The sequence below is a fragment of the Cyprinus carpio genome, chromosome A5 (assembly GCF_018340385.1).
Source record: "Cyprinus carpio isolate SPL01 chromosome A5, ASM1834038v1, whole genome shotgun sequence".
NCBI classification, from domain to species: domain Eukaryota; kingdom Metazoa; phylum Chordata; class Actinopteri; order Cypriniformes; family Cyprinidae; genus Cyprinus; species Cyprinus carpio.
The window spans coordinates 2148287-2169031 of record NC_056576.1 but is presented as its reverse complement, the minus strand read 5'-3'; the positions used below and the strand labels follow the sequence as shown (position 1 = coordinate 2169031).

General features: G+C 40.3%; 1 protein-coding gene across 1 annotated transcript in view; it reads right to left on the bottom strand.

Annotated features, from left to right (window-relative positions):
- Window positions 1–20337, bottom strand: part of LOC109096568 (MOB kinase activator 3B) — a 182595-nt gene extending 162258 nt beyond the window's left edge. Inside the window, exon 1 of the mRNA XM_042751335.1 lies at window positions 20223–20337. The gene's annotated coding sequence lies outside the window, so the exon portion shown is untranslated. The remainder of the gene's footprint in view (window positions 1–20222) is intronic.
- Between the last annotated feature and the right edge of the window lie 408 nt (window positions 20338–20745).

Here is a 20745-nt window from a genome sequence, read left to right as displayed (position 1 = left end):
CTCTAGTCGATATGTGAGTTTTTTTTCAGTCACAGTACATATGGGTTGTGTGGTGTATAGTGGCTCAGGCTCTCAGGACCGATTACCGGAGGCTTGCTGGCTATAGTTTTGCACCACAGCACAATTAATTAACTCCGTATTACAGTTTTTCTTGATTGCTAACACACAATTCATGAAACAATTCACCATTTTCTCACAACTATAAACACAATCTCAAAACTACACACCAACTTGTGCAAACTTCAAAACTTTCAGGTCAAATTCAAACATTTTAGTCAAAAACATGTTATCTTTTGTCAGACTCAAACTTTGGCCTCAGATGATACACAGAGAGACGTGATTGAAAAGGTTGAGGACACCAGAGAGGAGGAAGTGGAGGAAGAGGATGAGCAAGAGCAGCAAGGAGTGGAGGAAGAGGAAGAGGAGGAGGAGGAGGATGAGGGGCAAGGAGACAAGGAGTCTCAGATGAAATTTGTGTGCCACTAGTTGTCCATGTCCTTTGTCCATGGTATGACTATGAGGGGGGCTGGGCAATGAGTTTCAGCCAAAACTTAAGCTGCTTCACTGTCGCCTCGATCATAAGAACATTCAGGGAGGAAAACAGGTAGATGTACCTCAGTGTACTCTACTGTAACTTTTGAGAGCTGTACTCTGTTACAACACGTGCATCAAATTCCCTTGATTGAACTCTATACAGATAGAGTTTCTGTCTGCTTCCATTTTGTAAAAAGTACTTTTGTAAAATCAGTACTTCTATTATTGTAGGACACAGAGATGATGGAATGGAAGAAGCCTGACTAGACATTAACAGTTAATGTGTACGGGGTGGATCAGTCATGCAAGAGGATTTTACCACCCCCGCTGCCTGGCTAGGGCCAGTTATAGCCTGTGATGCCTGTCCCAGACCAAAGATGTGATGCTGGGGCAGAATATTTTTTTGTTGTTGTTTGGTGTATTGTACTGTACAGTACATTAACTATAGTGCTTTGTATTTTCATCAGGAACAAATGACCTTTGACCTCACCCCCTTCATTTTTATTTTCCCCCTCCTCTTCCTCTTTGGTCCCCCCACTACCAGGATTCATTTTCCAAAAACACATAAACATCCTGTGCTCTTGTTCATATAATACTGAGATTCTGACCTGTGTGTTATCAGTTTTGCTACTTAATGTTCACACATGGATAAATGTGTGCTGTTTGAGTAAATTTTTTGATGCTTAAGTTTAAGGATATTGTGTGTTTGTGTTTTCTGAATGAGAACATGGTTAAACCTGGGCAAAATGATGACTTTTTGTGTAGAGTTATGCAGAAAACACTGAGCAAATTGGAATGTGTGTGCAAAAAGGTGAAATGTGTTAAAATTTTTGAGAAATGTGTCTTTGTTTCGAGAATTGTATGGATGATTTTTGGAAAATTGGGCCAAATGAGTCGCGTTATAGCGCGTTGAGCAAATCAAGAAAAACTGTAAGGCTGTAAAAACGTTTCAGAATAACACCTCACAGAAACAATGACTATCTGCTTCTCTGTGAATATTTTTCTTTGCGCAGAGTTATCCAGCAGAGAATCTAGCAGCCAGAAACCCTCAACTGGTCGCGAGCAAGCTATTGTGGCAAAGATCAGCATGGATTTTGGCGGGTGTCCCGAGGTCTGGAAGAGTGACCTGCGCGCGAGGGAAAGAAGAATTGGATCACGATGTCAGGATATACGCGTCAAAAACCATGGTGCATGATCCCGAAGGCCGCTGTTCTTGTCATGCATTACTGTACATGCAGATTTAACGTGTGTTCTCTGCAGGGGCATCTGCCAGTGAGATGGATGGCCATTGAATCTCTCAACTACAGTGTTTTACACTACAAACAGTGATGTGTAAGAGTCTGGGTCTGTGGCGTGTGTGTGTGTGAGAGAGAGAGGTGTGTGCTTGTGTTTTGGAGTGTTTGGGTGTGCGAGAGTAACGGTCCTCTCTCTGCTCAGGTGGTCATATGGCGTCTTGCTCTGGGAGGGTGGTCAGCTTAGGTCTGTCACAAAGATCAATGCAGTCAGTGTTATTCGAGGTCTGATAATGCTGTTTTCCCCTTACTGGCATAATTTGGATTTGGTGGCTTTGATTGGCAGGTGGAACGCCGTATTCGCGGCATAACGTGTGCGGAGCCTGAGTCCGAGAAGCTCCCGCAGGGCTATCGGCTGGAGAGAAACCCGCCTCAACTGTGACGATGAGTGGTAAGTCTCAAAAAAGGACTGTGTCCCATCGTGGCAGATGATAGAGTGGAGGATTGAGTCCTGCTTCTCTGTCCTCTGCAGGTATGAGCTGATGAAGCGAGTGCTGGAAGGAGAAACCTTACTAGAGGACCTTAATGTCGCTCAGATCCTTGAGGTCACTCATCGTTCTGCTGGAAGAGGAGGGAAGGTATGGGATCTAGAGATGGCGCATTATTTGTCTGCCAGTCAAAGTGCTATGACATCGTTTAAACTGCATGGTTATTTTGCTGTAGGAATGTTCTCCTCTCGTTCTCTTCCAGACGAATAAGGGTCACAACACACACGACGCTATATCAGAAACGTTCACATACTCCGTGCATTGACTGATTATGCAGAGGACGCGGCTAATTACTTCGCTGTTACTGTAAAACAATCTCAGAGCGCTTCATGAACAGTTCATTTGTTCCTATGAGCAGGATTCACAGTTTTACCCACATTGTGTGTTTCATTGGTAAATGACTATTGGATCATATTTCCTTTTATGTTTGTGTGAGATGATGAATGCCGATAATCACAGATGTGCGTATGTATATTTCATTGTGTTGAATAAAACAACTGTTTTTGATACTGTTAGCCAGCTTGTTTCTAAATTGTCCAATACTGTTTTTTTGTTGCAAAATAGACCTGTAATGGAAATTAATGAGCCCTAAAAAAAGCGTCTGGAAAAGCTTCATTTGTTAGAACCATTACTGCATTACTGACAAAATAAGAGTTCAGTGTGTATTATGTGTACATGATTACAGGAATTTGGTTTTGGACATCTTTTTAAAGTGTGTGCAGAATGTTGCTGTGACGTTGGCAAGTGAGAAAATTTATTGGCCATACAAACTGGTGTATGGTTCCTGTCTGTGTTGCTGCTTGAGTGGTTTGTTGTATGTTGTATCTCTGTGTAGCTGCGCTTTTCAGGTTGAATCTCTATTTCCTATCACTCTGTTTGTCTAAAGTACGATAATATTAAACTTAATTCCCAGCATATATCCGATATTATGAGCTATTTATCTGACTAATCTGACCATGCGCTTTAAATTGTTAAATGGTGAGGGCAGCATGGGCACAGCAGCGTTACCATTCGTTAGCTGGTTATCTTGTCATTCACATTTCAATTCGCATTTTGCTTTTCAAATATATTACCATTTTCTTCTGTTTTCTCTTGCCCTGTTTTCTTTTCTCTCTCGCACTGTTTCATGAGTTTGTTTCAATCAAACAACAGTGGTAAGTCAGACAATCATTCATAAATCACGGTGAGTAACGGCTTCGTCTCCTGCTATTGATTTTGCACTGCTTACCACCTGTAAAGGTTATCTCTCTCTTTTGGCCACGAGGGAATTCACATGTGATAAAGGCAGGGAAAAAACGATTTTAGATAGGAAGAGAGTCGAAAATGGGGTTGGGTTACGATGATTTAACAAATTTTATACAACTTTTTCGTCCTCTCCTATTAGTAGAGAATGACGTGGAAACTGTTCCTCATGGGATCTATAGAACACTAATCTGCTGCTTTATTTTTTCGGTAATCTGCCTGATTTATCCCAAATTCTTAGCATATCCAAAACCTCACGAACAAACTGTGAGGATGTAACAGAAACTATGGGATTTATCTCTTTTCGAGCATTTAGATAGGTTTGTGCTACTTTACGCCTTAACGCAGATTGAGGGTAAACAGTCTGACACTGGGGTGGGAGGTAATGAGCACACTCGAAGCCTTAAGAAAGCATCCCGGAAACATGGAGAGCAGCTGCAGGAAAACAAAACGAGAGTCTAATTTCGGTAGTACTTGGCGGGAAAGTCCTTCTTTTCATACAGAAAAGCATAAAATACTGCTAGATTTGATTACTTTTCATCTCTTTAGAAGAAAACAAACATAACCCCAGGTATTTATTCAATACATGTGGCTAAATTAACAAAAAATTAAAGCATCATATAGTATTCTATGGGAGATCCCATTAGGAACAATTCCACTCATTCATCTACTAATAGGAGAGGAAGAACTGTATAAACTTGTTAATCCATCTAAACCAACAAAACATGTTAGACTCTTTTCCATCTAAGCTCCTAAAAGAGGTGCTTCCAGAAGTATTAGATCCTCTTTCTGACTATTATTAAGTCATCATTGTCATTTAGGATATGTCCCCAAACCTTCAAACTAAGATCTCATTAAAAAAATACAACTTGACCACAAAGAAAAACTAGTTAATTACAGGACCGATCTCAATTCTCCCTTTTCTGTTCCACATGATACTAGAAAAGCTGAATATTTCCAACATTATATTCCTTATTAGAGAGAAATGGTAATCTGTGAGGATTTCCAGGTCAGGATTTAGACCGTATCATAGTACTGAGACGGCTCTCCTTAGAGTTTACAATGACCTGCTCTTAGGCATCTGATCGTGTGGTGTATCTCTCTATTAGGCTATTGGATCTTAGTGCTGCGTTCGACACTATTGACCACAACATTTCTTTTGCATAGACTAGAAAACTTTGTTGGCATTAATGGAAGTGCATTAGCATGGTTTAAATCGTACTATATGACCGCCTTCAATTCGTAGCAGTGAATGAAGAGGTATCATATCGTTCACAAGTTGCAGTATTGAGTACCTCAAGGCTCAGTACTAGGGCCGTTAACTTTCACACTGTACATGTTACCCTTGGAGATATCAATCAGGAAACCGGTGTTAGCTTTAACTGTTATGCTGGTTGTACTCAGCTCTATTAAATTTGTGCCTGGCAAAACATACCAGTTTGAAAAACTAACGGAATACATAGTCAATTTAAAAAAACAGATGACAAGAAATTTCTAACTGCAAATTTCTGGAAAAAAAAAAACAACAAACAAAAAAAAAAAAACAGAGGTGTTAAGTATAGGACCTAAAACCCTCCACATGTAATAACCTAGAACGTGTCTAAGACCTGATGTCTGCTCGGTCAATTCTTCGTCATCAGTTTAGGAACCTAGGTGTGCTATTTGATAGCAATCTTTCCTTTAAAAAGCCACATTTCTAGCATTTGTAAAAACTGCATTTTTCCATCTCAAAGAGATATCTAAATTATGACCTATGCTCTCAATGCCAAAATGCAGAAAAGTTGTATTCATGCGTTCATGACCTCAAGGTTAGATTATTGTAATGCCTTATGGGTGGTTGGTTCTGCACGATTAATAAAAAAAACTCCAGCTGGTCCAAAACGCAGCAGCTAGAGTTCTTTCTAGAACCAGGATAGTATGATCATATTGAGCCCAGATCAAGTAAGACACCATTACTTCAAACGAGTTAATACCTGAAGCCCGCCCTCTGAGAAATACAAAAAATATTGTTACAAATTGTAAGCAACACCTCCCCCCACCTTACATTTGGCAATGCCTCATGCTCTATAAAAGTAATCTTGGGGGGTAGACCCAAGAAAATAATGTAATCATCAGGTTTTAGCCAGGGTTCTGTCAAACAGAGCACATCTAGGTTATGATCAGTGATCATATTATTTAAAAAAAGCACTTTGTCGTAGAAAGGGACCTGATATTCATTAAGTCAAGCTTTATCATTTGTTTATACATCATGAAACATCAATTAAATTGTTACTCTTAATTGGTTTGGACGTTTTTTGTATTTTCTAGTTCAGGAACAGACACAGTCTCTACAGAGTGAAATCTAGGTGAAAGAGTCTATGTGATGAAAATTAACTGACTTCTGTGACGTGAGGCCGGATAGCAGACGGTCGGTTTAGCCAGTCTGTCTTGCTTTCTGTCATACTGAACTGGCTCCTATTTAAACATCGTATAGACTTTAAAATTCTTGCTTATTACTATAAAGCCCTGGAGTGGTGTTAGCACCTCAGTATTTGAACGAGCTCTTATTGCCTTATAGTCTTCCATGTCTGCTGGCATTCTCAAAACTCTGCAATTTGATAATGCCTAGAATTTCAAAATCAAATGCAGGTGGCGGATCCTTTTCTTATTCATCGCCTAACTCTGGAATAACCTACCTAACATTGTTCAGGAGGCAGACACCACTCTGTCATTCCGAGGTCACCGTAGCCACCAGATCCCGTCTGTACCAGATCAGAGGGTCACTGCAGTCACCGGATTCCAGCTAGTACGTATCCAGACCAGATGGTGGATCAGCACCTAGAAAGGACTCCTACTCAGCCCTGAAAGCTAGCGGAGACCAGGACAACTAGAGCCCCAGAGACAAGACTCCCCTGTAAAGACCTTGTCTCAGATTACCACCGGGACAAGACCAAGGAACAGTTTGAGTCCTCTGAACAATTCTGACTTTGCTGCATCCCTGTAATTGAACTGCTGGTTTCGTTCTGGCCCGAGGAGAACTGACCCCCGACTGAGCCTTGGTTTCTCCCAGGTTTTTTCTCCATTCTGTCACTGATGGAGTTTTGGTTTCCTCTGGCTTGCTAGTCTGGGGACACTTAATAAGGGGGAAGTCGTGGCCTAATGGTGAGCGACGTTGGACTCGCAATCCAACGGTTACAGGTTTTGAGTCTTGAAGCAGGCAGGGGTTGTAGGTGGGGGGGGAGTACAGCCCTCTCTCCACCCTAATACCACTCACTGAGGTGCCCTTGAGCAAGGCACCGACCCCAAACTGCTCCCCGGGCGCCGCAGCATAAATGGCTGCCAACTGCTCAAGGTGTGTGTTCATGGTGTGTGTTGTGTTCACTTTGGATGGGTAAATGCAAGCACGAATTTCTGAGTATGGGTCACCATACTTGGCTCGTATGTAAGGTCACTTTCACTTTTCACTTAACATCGCAGCAATATCGTGAACTTGATTGCACACGATACTTTTTAAACTGAACTGAGCTGGATAATGACATCACTGAATTCAATGAACTGCCTTTAACTGAAAATTAAGTGTTTACTATTGTCATTTTGATTTATTGACACACAATTCTCCTATTTAATACTATGAAGTGCTTTGACACAATCTGTATTGTTAAAAGCGCTATATAGATAAAGTTGACTTGACGACTTTCAATTAAAGTCAACTTCATAAGACTTTAGAAATGACTGAAGGCAAACACTGTGGTAATTTCAGTGTAGTTAACACTAACTTCTCATGGTAAATTTTCCACTGATAATCACTTATCTTTTTAATCAACCTCTTTGATTTTATCCATCTCTCTCATTGTAAAAACTATCTCCAGTCACAGTATGTGGATATGGCTGACTAAAGACATGAAGTAAATTAGTTTCAGATTTATTTGTATAGAGCACTTTCAACAATACAAATAGTTTTTCAAAGCATCTTACAGAAAAAGCAATTCTAATGATAGTCTAATTTGACCCTAATGAATATTGAATTTAATCAGGAACCTTCCAAAAATCTTCAACTTTCAGGTGACTGTCAATCAGGATCAGTTCAGCGTGACAAACACAAGTGTCATCCACATGTAAGTTTTTACCCTGATTTAGTGGAAAAAACAAACAAACAAAAAAACAACAACAAAAAAAACACTACAAGTTATTTTTGCATTAGTTTTAGTAAAGGATCACAGGACATTTTGCCATTTCCACAAATCCCAAAAAAGATTATTAAAACTGAACGAAGTTATTAATGTCACATATTTTTGGACACAGATTATTACCATCAAGCTAATTCACATTGTTTGCATAATTAACTTTTTCCTGACACCCCCCCCCCCAAAACCGATCTTTCATAGATGTTTTGTGACATAATAATGCTCGATGATTATGAGCACTTTTCACTATGACAGAGAATTGTCACTTGTGTTTTTGATTTAATTGTAAAAGACACAAATATATATTATTTTTTTTTTTTTTGCATGTCACTCTTTTGAACCTGTAACAGTAGAACTCAGACGTTGTTCTGTTCATGGATTCTTGTCAGTCTGCCGAATTCACATCTCACCATAAAGACGGGTCATGATGCTGTGGCTGGACGTCCCAACCAGGACAAACGGCTCATCTCTCACGGTTAGTATCCCACACGGCTCTCCCCTCGGGCCGTCTCTCTCTGTGCGATGATCACATCACACCCCTCGGAGACGCGGAAGGCAGCGAAGCCGTGTGGCCAGCAGACAGGCGGCGCCCAGAATGCTAGCCACCAGTTGAAAAGGAGGCCGAAGGAAACTCCTTTAACGATGCCAAGTAGAGACTAAAAAACCAACCCACTCAGGCCACAGCGGGAGAAGAGCTGCACCAGCACAGCGGCGGGAAAAGCCCGGGACGGAGGGCGGTTTCTCACCCAGTGATGAAGCCTGCAGTCGTCTCACGCTCTGGCAGACAGACCTGAGAGGAAAACTGGTTGAGGGGAAACAACAATGCAACTAATATATTAGGATTGCCTGAGCACTGAAATTTAAGTGAGTCTGTGTCATGATGGAAGAAAGAATGAACAGCACAAGACATATTCTCATGAGCTCCAGCGCAGCACTGAGAAACAGCACGACGTGATCGGGGCACTTTTATCAGCCTCAGCTCACAAATCTTAGATTAAAGACACCCGTCAAACCACTCAGGGTCTAATCCGGCGCAGTCACTCTCACTGGGAATTAAGATGAGCAGCGTTTAAGAAATTCCAGCTTCTTTTACGCTGACTAGCAGGTTTCACGTAATCAAGGTAAGTGCATCTGATAAAGAGCTTATAGACTGTAAGTTAGGGTTTTTCAGGTCAACTGGAGATACTTTGTGTTGCTGCACAGAATGCAGAGACAGAGGAGGAAACTAAATGAAATATCATTGCAAGGACAGAAGTATTGCAAACAGCAGCAGCTGACTTTAACAATCACATTTCTGAAGAAAACAAACAAACAAACAATAAACCTTTGCAATCAAATAGTTCAGCTATATGTTCTCATAAATGTTGGGGCGCGGCAATCACAATCAAAATATTCTTTATTGCATTATTAATGAAACTTACAGGCTCATGTTTCAAACAAAAAAAGATAGACGAGAGCTGGAACTCACACAACACCACAAACTTAATTTATATTAGTGGTTTAGTAACAGAATGCAAACGAGAGATCTGAACAGAATCAGAGCAGATCCGACAGTTACTGTGTGACCATTTCAATTCTCCTCAACTGAAGATGAACACACTATCAGACTGTGATTGGCCAATGAATACTGACGTCCAGTTCACAGAATTAAGTTCCAATGCTGAACTGAGCATCAGATTTATAAGACAGATAGACATTTCATCAAATGATCCAGTGACTAAAACTTAACCATTAATTTCAGTGCAACACAAACAGAAATAAAGCAACATGGAGATGAATGAAAGCAGCTCATCCAAACCTCACAGTCCCCTGTCCCCTTCTTAGTGTGGGTTTGAGCAGATGTCTGAATGAAACAGCTGCTCTGATAGCACAGTGTGAGTAACGCGCCTCACCGCTAGATGGCGCTGCATCAGTGCTCACTGTCAGTCTCTCTGCCTCATCCTTACAGTTCAGTCTGGTTCAGTGATGATGTCACCAGGCTCTGGAATCACCCCTGCGATGACCTCATTTCCACGGCAATGTCCAGTTCAAGGATTAAAGCTCCTGAGAAAAGCCTCTCAGGTGGAGTTTTTGGAAATGGTCCAGACACCGGCGCTCACAAACACATTCTAGAGGTCATTTCTTTCTGAAATCCCCAGAGAGAGAGAATTACATTAGTGCAATATCACACACACACACACACCCCTACACACACATCACTGCACTGATACGGATACTGAATGGTAAGTTATTCATTCTGTCATCATCTATTACAAATCTATGACTTTCTCTCATCTGCAGAACAGAGAAATCAGTCCACAAGACTTCACAGCAAGACGTTCGGAGCAGAACTTGACTCTGGCTCTGTTTCTCATTGCATGACTTCAGAAGGCCTGGAATAGAGTGGTTTTCTTTTGTCAGCTCCTGGGGCCAGTTGCATAAGCATACTGTGGTCACTATGTTAAGACTGCATCTTAAGAACTAGTTGGACTAACTAGCCGTTACCAAGTCTTACTTTCAGGACGCAAGATGCAGATTCAGATTCATATAGTTTTTATGTAAAGACGTAAAAAAGTTGATGACCGAGCACCTTGGTAGAAAACAAAAAAACATTGTGACTCTAACCTTTGTATAGACTGTCTCTATAGTAGTTACTGCAGCTGGTCAACTTTCTTGTGGGTAAAACATCCTCGTAGTGTTTCACAGAAGAACGAAGAAAGTCATTACAGCCCTCTAGAATAGTACGCCATCCATGTCAATAGCTTACACACAATCTATATAAAACTAATCATCGGAATAGATTGTATAGTCTTATCAGTGCTTCACCTCTGCATCAGCAATTCATTCATGAAATTCAGCAAGGTTTATCCAGCTGAATCTACTGCAGAAGGTAGTCAGATAGGAAATAATGTTCTGTTATTATATCTAGTTGTCCATTTGGTCGCGTTACGTTCTCAACCAAGCAAGGCTCCAGCTCTTTGCGCATTGGTCTACTAACGGTTGAGTTCAAGTGGCGAGCAGTAAATAGAAGTGTTTGTAGCAGGTGTTGACATGCGCTTCAGCTTCCCGCATCGGGATGGATCCGGTCGAAATGATGGATACGTAGCACGTGCACGAACACGCGGAACAAAAGACGACCACAGGATCTTCTTACAGCTCTGGGATGAAGTGCTTTGGGAAGGGGAATTCCTTGAAAGACAAAAAACACAAAGAGGAAGACTGTTAGAAAAACAGAGGATGAAGATGTGGAGCAGAACACCTCTCATAACCAGCAGGATAGTTCAAACAATCAAAGGATTTAAATGTAACAAAACACTCACATCTGAACCTTGTCACAGATACGGCTCACAAGTCAAGTCCCCTTTATTGTATTTATAGCGCTTTTCATACAATACTTGATTGTGTCAAAGCAGATTTACAGTGGTCAAACAGGGAAAACAGTTTGTTCAATTTATGGTTCCTGTGGCTTAGTGGGTAGAGCATTGCGTTAGCAGCGTAAAAGTTTGTGGGTTCGATTCCCCAGGGAACACATGTTAGGTAGAAAAAAAAATGTTAGACTGAATGCACTGTAAGTCGCTTGGATTAAAAGCGTTCTGCTAAATGCATAAATATAAAGATCAGTAATCATGAAGACAATTTAAACGAGTCATTTTCCAGTTAAAGTCAGATTCATTAATTGATTCAGTGGATGTCCTTTATCCAGTTCAGCTCTTTTTAAATAGTGTACTGTGCAATCAGTCAAGTGTCCCATGTACAGCAAGCACAGAAAACCAAAAAACTGCCAGTCGGTTGGACAGAATGGAAGAACCAACCTTAGGACGAGAAACCAGGCTCAGTCAGGGTGTCCCGTTCATCCTATTAACCACGACGAACCAACCAGCCGTTCAATTCCAGGTGCAGCAAAGTTCGATATGTGCAGAGGACCTACCAAACTGGTTCCCCTGGTTTCTTGTTCAGTATGGTCATCGACGTTTGTGATGAGGGTCCTTTATATGGGATCTGCTCTATGGGTTACTCCTCGTTGTTCCTGCTCTCCGCTGACCTTCAAGCTGTCTGTCACGCTCGTCTCTAGGTGCTGATCCCCCATCTGATCACCAACTCCTGTGTTCCCCAGGAATCTCACTGATCGTGCCACCAATCACATACAGTGACTTCTTTGTAGAACCTCAGACGTACACACACACACCGTTACTTAGCTATCTAAAAATGGGGACTTCACTAGGTGAGTGGGTTTTATACTGTAAAAACTGTATTTCTATCATCCCTACACATACACTAACCTTAACCCTCAAGTAATACTTTCTGACATTTTTACAATAAAAATCAACAACTTTATTTGACTTTATTGTGATACCATGTTTTGCAAACGAGGACGGCCCCAAAGGGAGGTTTTTGCGAAAATTTTTCAGGTGTAGTCATTTCGGGACAAAGTGTCCACAAATAATTATCACTCTCACAAATAAACACTCATTCTCTCTCTCTCTCTCTCTCTCTCTCTCACACACACACACACAGACACACACTTTTTAAATAACCAAAACAAATAAAAAGAACAATCTTATATAAACAAAAGCGTTGCCTGTGCTATTTCCATGCAAAATGAGAGGAAAACCACTACATTGTAATCACATCCAGTCCAAAGATGCTGCATATACAGCTAGTGTGGGGCAAACCAGACATGGGTAATACCCCTGTCGGTTAACCTTCAAGACGTGTGTTAAAACTCATTTGCGTGAAAACTACCACCAGTATGGTTGCAAAGGTTACGGATTACAACAACGACTGACGTAATTGTAAAATGTTTGGTTTGTAAACCCGGAAGTAGCTCGAAAGGAACGAAGTAAACCAACAATAAACAATTAAAAACTAACCTTGTAACATCCTTAAAAAACCATTAGAAAATTTACAGTGAGTTAATTTCAAGGACGCTGGGATAGTCTTAGGCTACATGACTACACACACACACATGGATTTATGGAAGCTAAATGTTTTCATTTCGTTTCATCTTGGAAAACAAAAAAAAAATAATTAAAACTCCTTCAGGTTCCAGATGCAGCCGCGAACATGAGAAAAGGTCCCCAGCATTTAGACACATAATTCTTATTATACTCTGCTATTATTCTTTGATTTTTCAAACTGCTACACCACTTTGGCAGTTGGTGGAATCATGCCTTTACTGTGTGAACGAAAACCTGGAACGTATTATCTGTTTCAGCTAGTTTGATCGCGCTGATGCCTCAAATTCTCTTGGAAACCAGCTGCCGTTCATCGTGCCATTCGAACGTCGCAAGCAGCCGGTCCCGTTGGCATTATTATTTTGAACTAAATATGATTTTTTTCCCGTCGATACTGAAAAACCAGCGCGAACTACAAAGCCTATTTTAACTAATGAATAATAGTTCAACTTAAACTGCGCAAATATCACGAAATAATGAAAACGTTTGCCAATACCGTTATGTTTCGCTTTAAAATTATTCTAACTTATTCAAAAAAAAAAAAAATCTTTTGTTTATAGACGGAAGCCCTAATATTGATTAAGTATTACTGGGCAGAGAGATATTTATCCATTAGAATTATGATATGTATATATAGAATTTTTGTTTTTCCTTCAAAGAGAGGTTTAGTGTTTGTAAAAAACAGCTTGCACGCAAAACGAGAAAATAGGCAAAAATAATTCTATGCTAGTGAAAATGTGTTACTGTGGGGTTAACAAAATTTACTATTATATATAGGGTACTTAGCAACAGAAGTCTGGGCCTAATCTAGGCTATGTTGTTAACGATTTACAAGTTTCGTGGTATAGTTGTTTATCCAAGTTTTTTTCCCACGCATCCTGAAAAAATTACTTTAAGAAACCACAAACTTGTGCATCGCACATTCACTTCGCAGCGCTTGACTGCGCAGAAACCTGCCCTCCCGTGTGGACTCAGCTGTGGACAATGTAAAAATTGTTTGATTATAAATTGTTTGCTGTCCCTTTAATATAGGAATTGTTCATTGTTTGGGGTGAAGTCGGTGGCCTAATGGTTTAAGAGAGTCGGATCCCACACATCCCGACAGGGTTGTCGAGTTCGAGTCTCGGCCAAAAGGCAGGAATTAGTGAGGGTTGTGGGGGGAACTTGTGCATGTACAGTTCTCTCTCCACCTTCAATACCATGACTTAGGGTGCACCTTGAGAAAGGCATCGAATCCCCCAACTGCTCCCCGGGCGCCCTTGGCAGCAGCTTCAAAATGGTGCCCCCACAGTGACTCCGGGTGGGTGTTCAACAGTGTGTGTGTGTGGTTCACCTGCTCTGTGTGTGTGCCACTTCCGGATGCGGTTTTAACATGCAGAGCACTAATTCTTGAGTATGGGTCACCAGATCTTGCGACCTGAATGTCACGTCCACTTTCACTTTCACATTTCACTTTCATTTAAAAAAAAAATCTAATTATATATGTTAGTTTCATGGTAACACGCAATTAAGGTCTTTGAATACTATACAAGATACAAGTTCATTTAGGCTATTTAACATGCAGTGTGACATTTTACCATTTCAACTTATGTACTCTTTGAGATTTTAAAGTCAGTTTAAAAGTATTAAGATTCAAGTTGAATCTAGTATAAAAAAAGCTTTAAATTGCTTAAATTATTTCTATGAATTAAAGTAGCCTAACTTAAAAATAATGTTATGACTTTTCATGTAAATGAAGATAAAATATGTAGACAAATAAGTATAAATGCTGCGCGTGCAAATCTTGCACTCTGATATTTTAAGGAATATGGATACACATTCTGCATATAAATGGGCTGCATTTTTTTTTGTTATTTTACTTAAATGTATATGAAAGCAAGTGTAAAGAAGGCTCATTTAAAAGCATGAAGTTGTCAATTAACGAAGAGATCTTTTTTACATCGGTATTATTTTGTTGATTAGAATGAGAGAACTTGAGTTAAATGGGAGGAAGGTTTATTAATCCGTCCATTCTTAGAGTTTAAAGGATTTAGCTAATTTGTGTGCAGGTTTTATTGTATTAGTTTCTGGTTTAATTAGGCCTAAATAATGGGAGTGAAAATTATAAGTTTTATTAAAATTAAAGGAAAATAATTGATAAAAACACGCCAACAATTTCTAATCAGTGTACACACAGATATCTTTTTTCCCAAGAAGTTATCTGTCAAAATAAAGGACAAGGTAACGAATAACAAAGTAGTGCGTGGACAAAAATGCATTGCTGTTTATTAACGGAATTTTAAAATATAAATTAACAAAATGTATTTGTGACAAAATATAGGCCTAATATGTGACAATATTGACATTTGTGCATATAAATCCATTGTAGCCTAGCTCACCTAAAATAGGCTACCACTTTTAAGGCTCCGATGCAAAGTAAACCCAACTACCATTCTTTAGAATAATATAACACATAATTCATATTATATAAATATATACTGCTTGTTTGATGAACTTGTGGTTAAAGCAGCGGTCAAAAGCTGCAAATGCCTTTGCAGACGCGCCGCATGCACTCGCAGCCAAAAAGCTTCATTTTGGTTGGCCACACTACTTTATGCAACATGAGCAGTTTTTAATCTAAATTAGATTGTATAATTGGACATTTTAAACAAAAAAGAATGCTTGATTTAGGTTTGTGAAACTACCTATACTACATAAAACATCTACACAAAACAAAAACAGCAGAAGCTCAGGTTCACTCTCTGACAGCAGGTGGTGCTCATGAAACCCACTCTAAAACAAGCAGTGCTGCGATTATAAACACTAATATGCATTATACAGAGACGAGATGAAAAGAAAAATACCATCTACGTTTTTTTTTAGGACAGTCATTGCCCCTCAGAGATACATTCATATATAAAGTCCACCCCCAAATGTATGACAATTTGTTTAACATTCAACCAACTTGAATCGTCACATCTCTCGATGTTCAAACCGTTCCGTCCCTATGAACACACAGTGAATGTATAATATTTGTAATTCTCTATTTTCCTGCTATTAATGCTGCTTTGTTGTTCAAATGACAGACTAGAACAGCAAAACTGACTGTTAGTACAGATATTCACAATCTCTGTAAAAACAGGAAATCACCTGAACACCTACAGGAAGTGCCTTCTCTACAGCAGCGGACCTGAAAAAAACGAAGCAAAAATGAAAAAGCCTCTTTGTGGACGATCTGCTGACGGTTGCTTACGGTCAACGTACTGTTTATGATGGACGAGGGTCTGAAGGGTTCAAGGAAACACATGCACGAATAAATCTTGCCATTTGCATCATATTTAAGTAAAAACAAATCATTCAAGCACTTATTCTTATGCAAAATAAAATGCTTGTGTACTGGTGGAAAGGACTGTAATGTGGCTGCTGTGTAAGCGTATGGAGTTTTGTGTGCTTGTGACATGAATTAGTGCCTTTGTTTCCTAACAAAAGCTCATTATGTTCTGCTCATGGCCGAATGAAACGCTCCTTGTTTTCAAACTGTGGAGCAGCCTTCAGATCACAGATCAGCAGCTCTTATGAATCAATTAGACTTCAGAATCACTTTACTCTAGATCACAGAAGCTTTCCCAACGCTCTGAAGAACAGCAAAACCATACTTCATCAAGCTTTCAGGCCCATTTTCATCCCAAACCTCTGAGTTCCCACGATTCTTTCAGCCATAAACAGCCATTTTACTGAATAACACACAGATTTCACGTTTCAAGCCATTAGTCATCAGTACAAAACACTGGAGTTAAAACAAAGACTCAGAAGGACTTACTGAGCATGATATTAGTCAGGTTAAAGCTGCTGTACAGTATTTGTACAGATGAGGGTGAGACTGTTATATAGTGTGTAGGGCTGTGTGTAAATTCAATTATCCACAGCATGAAGATATCTTCATAAGACTGTCTGAAAGCCTAGTCAGCGCAGGATAAGCCGAGCTGCTGACCGGTTTAGGCTCTCCAGTCATGTGATCGGTTTTGGGTGAGGGTGTGGGTTAGTTTACTGTAGGTCATCAGCCCTCTTAATCTGCTCATAATACGGCCTGAAAAACAAAGTACTGTGAACATGTATATGCTGCAGCTCGATGAACCTTCACGTTCTGAAGTAGAGTTTGATAGCGGACTGACAGACCCTGAGTAGATTCACAGTACTGATAATTATGAACACGACCGTTTCTATTAGACAGGTAACAACATAATCTGGGTTTAGGGCAAAAACGGCGCTAGTCAGTAGTATTTTCTTTAACCCATTGTTCGGCTCACAGTCAGTTAAGATCAGGGATTCCTTCATGCAAAGTTAAGATCCAAACACATGAAACAACTAATCAATATTTAGAGGTTTATTAAATAAAATTACAGGCATATTTGTTAGAGAAGTGGGCAGGAACAAATGTCTGCAGGAATTTAGATCTCCAGATTAATTTCTTCATTGATTTATCACAAGATAAAACTCCTGATAGACTTCAGAAAAACCACTGGCCTTTACTCTCTTCACAACACTTCTGACTCGGCGTAATAACAAGAATGTCCCTTACAGCACGCCTCAATTTCCCAATCATAACGTGATATTCTTGTAGAGTTACAATCCCGTATCCTATAGAAGAGCTAATATCCCACAAAAACTGACACAGGAAGTCAAATGCGATGGACAGGATCTTCCTCTTCCTTCCTCTACCTCAAACTGAGAGACATTCCTGACACTTCTCTCTATGAGGAGAGATTGGCGGTTCCCAATCTCACCACTCACTGAAATTATTACACCCTCACAAAAAACAAAGCGCCTGTCAAAGTATTGAGACAGAGCCAACACTGGCCTGTTTCGGATCTGGCTTGAACACACATCACAAAACAGAATTTAATCTGCGTGCCACATATATTCCAGCATCAGGGTCCTGAGGCTCCAGAGCAGACGGGAAACAATAAGCAGCAAACAACACAAATGCTGTTCGAGAACTTTCTGGATGGGATACTGTCTATGGAACACACTAAAGTAGGGCTCAATCTAGCTGTGAAGGAACAGCAAAACAGTCAAAGCTGAAAAACAAAAAAAAAAATGGTTTGATCAAGATTTTCTGAGCAATTCTGAGCAATTCAATCAAAGCCTGAATAATTAGAGATACATCGCTTTTACTGTGAAATTTTAAAAATCAACACAAAAAGCACACATATAATCAAAAATCAAATGACCATATCTGAGAAAATCAGTCAATACAAACCAGTGTTTGAACAACAGGAACAAACTGTAAAAAAAACATGTCCATGAAGAACTTGACAAAACAAAAATGGATAAATATGGGAAACCTCATTTTTAACGCTATGCTAACAAATCAGAGAAAAAACAAACAACTGCAGGTACTAAAACCATTAGGAACTAAACAGATAACTCACTCGGTATATAGTATACTGCACTAACCTACAGCAGGTCTAAACATCACATCCTAAGTACATTTTAACCCCTGAAGTGAATGAGCTGAGAGATGCTGATCTGATTAGAATCTGGAAAATCTCAGAATCAGTGATTTGAGCGGATTGTCCTGTTTGTGTGTGAAGTCCACTGAGAAACAAAAATCAAGAAATTACCAGTTGGGAAAAACTATCCTGCAGATCCACAAAGGAAGCATAACAAAATCAGCTTCTGCAAGTGGATCTTTAATGCAGTTCTTATGAGGTGAACACAAAGAGAAGCATTTCTTTTATGTGCAACTTTATCTTCATTTAACATTATGGGATTTCCCTTCAATTATAGACTGTATTTGTTTCTCTTTTATTCATTAATGGATTACATTTTTTAAATCTGACTGTATCTGTATAATTGTTTTAGCAGTATGACTGTACAAATATCTGTGGTGTCAGTAAAGCACATTAAACTGCGCTGCAAGACGGAGTGGAGAGTGCTTTTTCAGTATTTCAGGCTGCTGTGGATCACAAAAGGGTTCGGTTTACAATGACAGCTGAGGTGTCGTCTAGGGCATATTCTGATGTCCTTGAATTATTGACAGCATGTGGCTGATGTGTTCCTGGTGAACGAGACCTTGTGCCCTCTGTGATGAATGACCCACAGGAATGACAGCAGCGAGTTTTCGGTCTGTGTATCTGATCACATGGAGGGTTAACACTAGACAGGGTCACTATGTCCAAAGAAAGGCAATGGAAAACTCAATGGAAATGAATGGACTAATTACAACAACTCAGACAACTGGTCACATACCAAATCAAAGTGAAAATCACTTGAAATGAGGATCTGTGAGGTCTGCAAACCATCATGACGCCTGTGGTGTTTACAGAGGATTTGAAGTTTAATGGTCCAAAAAAACAAAACAAACAGAGATCATTACAAATAACAGCCCAAGTTGCATAGAAATTTAACAAATCCATCACCAGGCAGAAAACTACCAGGCGACTGGTTTCTCTGAGTTGGGAGTGATTTAGACCCGTGTAGACACACTGTCTAGCAAAATCCAGAAGAGAATTGACGTGCAGCACACATTCATAAAGCAGCTGTTTTACAAATGGCTTCAAAAACTTAGCAAATATAAAGTTTATTGTTACAAATGCAACTCTTTGAAAATCTTTCTCGTGGGTAAGAGAGATATCCCCAGAACTTACAGCTGAAGACCACTTTTGCCAGGGGGTCGAAATGATCACGCAAACACTTTTGCAGCACTTGCAAGCAAATCCTTTTCTTTTTAGACACTCGTCAGTTTAAATCTAGGCATTAAAGACCCTATCTCTTAACGGGCTTACACATAATACACTAATACAACTTTCTAATATCCAAATCCGTTAAAGGATTTTTAGGCTGCATTAATTAGGTAAACCTGAACCGGAACACTTCCCATAACACACGATGTACTTGCTACATCATTAGAAGAATGGCATCTACGCTAATATTAGTCTGTTTTCTCTCGTATTCCGAGGTCACCGTAGCCACCCAGATCCAGTCTGTATCCAGATCAGATGGTCACTGCAGTCACCCGGATCCCAGTACGTATCCAGATCAGATGGTGGATCAGCATTAAGGGACCTCTATACAGCCCTGAAAGACAGCAGAGACCAGGACTAGAGCCCCCGATACAGATCCCCTGTAAAGACCTTATCTCAGACGGCCATCAGCAAAAGACCACGAGAGTCCTCTGCTCAATCTGACCTGTGTCGCAGCCTGGTATTATGCTGGTTTCGTCTGGTCAGGGAGAACACTTTATTTCTGGCAATATTGTTGGCTTGGACTGCACAGACACTATTTGAAGAGAGCTGAACTGGATGATGAATCACTGAATCAACAATGTACTGACTTTAGCTGAAAAACTGACTGTTTTCTAATGTCCTCTTGCATTATCAGCACACTATTTTTCTGTTTAATACCGTAAACCTGCTTTAACACAATCTGTACTGTATACAGTGCAATAAATAAAGGTGGCTTGACTTGACCTGACTTAAACATTGCAATTCAAAGGCCTCAGCAACAATAATATTTATTACCAAATATAGTCAAAAAACTACATTTATGATATTTCAGAGATGCGGATGGAAACATGGAAACACTCACCGATGCTGGTGGGGAAGATGTCCTCGTTATTGATCTGCATCTCTATCCAGTCCATCAGCAGGTTCATGTACTTTGGAGCAGGCAGCGGCGTGGGCTTCTTGTACTTGTGCTCATCCTGCCATCGGTACTCGTATCGCGGGCCGCCTGACATCACCGACAGCTTTTTTCTCCGTGCAGAACTCGCACACTGTCCCCGTAGATGAGGTTGATCGGTTGAGAAGTCCACCAAGTGCACAGCCACCCAGTCGTTCAGATCCTCACCGTGCGGCAGCTGGACGGCTGCTTTCAGATCCACGCCCGAGTTGAGCGATGCCTGCGCCCGCTTGTGCAGATCGAATAGCGCTGAGTGCCCGGCTCGAACTTACGCTTGGGCCGGAAAGTCTTGTCTTTGTTAAACACTTGTTTGAGTGCGATGGACATGATGTCTAGGGAGTGACAGAATGTTTGGAGGACCTTCAGTCAACAGGTGGGTGAATAAAGCACTGAGAGTCTGGAAAGAGTCTGGCTCCTCTGTGTTATGACA